Here is a 2,178-nt window from a genome sequence, read left to right as displayed (position 1 = left end):
TAATCCCAACCTCTTAGGGTTATTGTGAGGGTTAAATGAGATAACCCACATGAAGTTCTCATAGCAGTGTTTGGCACACAGTAGGTGCTCAGGAAATATAAGTGTTCGTATGATTGCCATTACTCGTGGCAGAGGCAGCAGTGGTGGGTGGAGGTGCTTACTGTAGCCTTTGGTCTTGGGTGCACCCAGCATCAGTGAGTGTGTGGAATCCTGGCAGACATCGGTCACACCTGTGTCCTGTCACCCCTGGTTTACAGCTGCACTGTCCAGAGTTGTCACATCGAGCACTAAGAGAACCTGTAATCGACAAGGTGGGGCAAGGAAAGAAAAAGAGGAAATATATAATTTATACAGGGTTAGGAAGCAATTGTCACCCTATAGGAGCTCAAGAAATAATAAGTAATAACCACCACCTGCTACTTCCAGCAATTCTCTCCCATCGTCTAGTATGCATGTGCCCACTATGGACAGTTCTGATGGCCAAGGCTGTCTTCTTCAGGGAAAGAAATGGACATTATTCCTGAAAGCATTTTCATTTATACCTCTGCCTCGTTTCAACACTAAGTAGTGTGTACGCCACTGCTTTGTAAACAAAGTTTGTCAAATCCTTGAGATCTCAAGAAGGAGGAAAGTTTGTGAATGAGCGTTATCGTCCTTCTCGAAGAGTGGGCATGAGAAAGTGAGCAGGCAAAGATGACAGGCAAAAGCCATCTTTTAAGGGTCAGTGACTTTTTAAGAGTGCAGAAAGGCCTCTTAACCCAAAATATCTCCATCAACCTGGAGGGGTAGAGATTCTCATCCTTGGAGCATCGCCCTCGTGAGGAATGAAGGACCTGTGCACCTCACCTGGTCTAGAGTACTAGAGTCCTTGCCCTGTGATTAATTTACAGACATGCTCTTCCTTGTAATCGAGTCCTCTCAGATTGAGTGTTGATGAAAGACAGAAGGTTCTNTGGCTTTCTATGTCTACGTGATATTTTGACATTGACAATGTTTTCCAAAAGTGACTTGTCTTTTAACCCTTCAGCTATGTTTCCCCACCCCCACCTCAGCAGCAAAGAACCCCCCGAAAGCCCAAGCTCAGTATGTGTGTGGCACGTCCTGTGCCCAGGTGTAAGTGGCTGGCAGGATGCCAAAGAGCTGCTTTATTGCTTGTAAGGAAATGAGGAGGCAGCCTCTACCTCTGGGGCCAAGCTCACAGCTCTGTGCTCATAACAATCTCAGGGCAGGGCGGAGTTTTCAGTCTGAGCAGTTTGTACTGAAGGAACGTCCTGCGGCCACAGCTGAGGGTGGATCTCTCCCCACTGGGCCACCTGCCCCAACATGGCATGGGGCCCAAAGGGCACTTACACCTTCCCCCATTCGTGTGTGTGCTTGCAACCACCATGCCATCCCTGGCGGGTTCCTTTGCTGCACGTGATGGTTAAATGTAGCCATACGCTGCACTGTTCACTCTTACTAGAATTTTCCTAACATGTTAAATTAGGTCAGACCTCTCCTGGGAGCAAGCTGGGTCATGTGACCTCCTTACTGCTCACCGCTTTGTATCGGAGCCCCCGGGAGGGGACTCATGGGGGCCATGTGCCTCTACCGTAGTGTAAACAGAGTGGCCACAGCAAAAGCATGGAGCCCAGTGAGATCTGGGGGCTCAGCTGTATTCTTCTTTTTTTTTAAAAAAAAGCTTAGTTCTTGAGGACAGAAGGCAGGAAGGAGGTCATCAACATTTGTTCAATGTCCCTTTTCCATAACTGCTCTGAGGAGGCTTCTCATGCTCGTTGCCCCGGGGCTTTCCCTGCCGTGTGTGGACGGTCACAGTTTACACACCTATCGCAGCGCTCTCCGGTGACAGCTGGCTTGCAGACACAGCGGCCCGTGTCACAGGGCCCCGAGATGCCAGCTGGGTCACAGTCACACCTGGAGTCTCTGGGAAAGAAGAAACAGAAAATTAGGGCTGTGTCTCCAAATGGTTTGCAACTAGACACACAAAGATCAGGTGCTCATGAGCAGACGTCACCGACTTAAGCAAAATCTTTCATCTTCAGTGAGGCCTCTCTTAGGTCTTCTTACCCTCATGCTAATCTCTCTCAGACCCTTTAAGGACTCATCTGTCTATATTAGTGCTACTCCAAGTGTGGTCTGTGAGCGGCAGCCAGTCCAAGAACTGTTTGCTACCTAACC

At 48.9% G+C, this 2,178-nt stretch overlaps 1 long non-coding RNA gene across 1 annotated transcript in view; it reads right to left on the bottom strand.

Moving 5' to 3' along the window:
• LOC109379129 (uncharacterized) overlaps window positions 1-1,913 on the bottom strand; it is a 9,093-nt gene extending 7,180 nt beyond the window's left edge. Inside the window, exon 1 of the long non-coding RNA XR_002123115.1 lies at window positions 1,825-1,913. This is a non-coding gene — a long non-coding RNA (uncharacterized LOC109379129). The remainder of the gene's footprint in view (window positions 1-1,824) is intronic.
• Between the last annotated feature and the right edge of the window lie 265 nt (window positions 1,914-2,178).

The sequence above is a fragment of the Hipposideros armiger genome, unplaced genomic scaffold (genome assembly GCF_001890085.2).
Source record: "Hipposideros armiger isolate ML-2016 unplaced genomic scaffold, ASM189008v1 scaffold_22, whole genome shotgun sequence".
Classification (NCBI taxonomy): Eukaryota; Metazoa; Chordata; class Mammalia; order Chiroptera; family Hipposideridae; genus Hipposideros; species Hipposideros armiger.
Note: the sequence above shows the minus strand (reverse complement) of the source record. Positions and strands in the feature narration are given on the sequence as shown.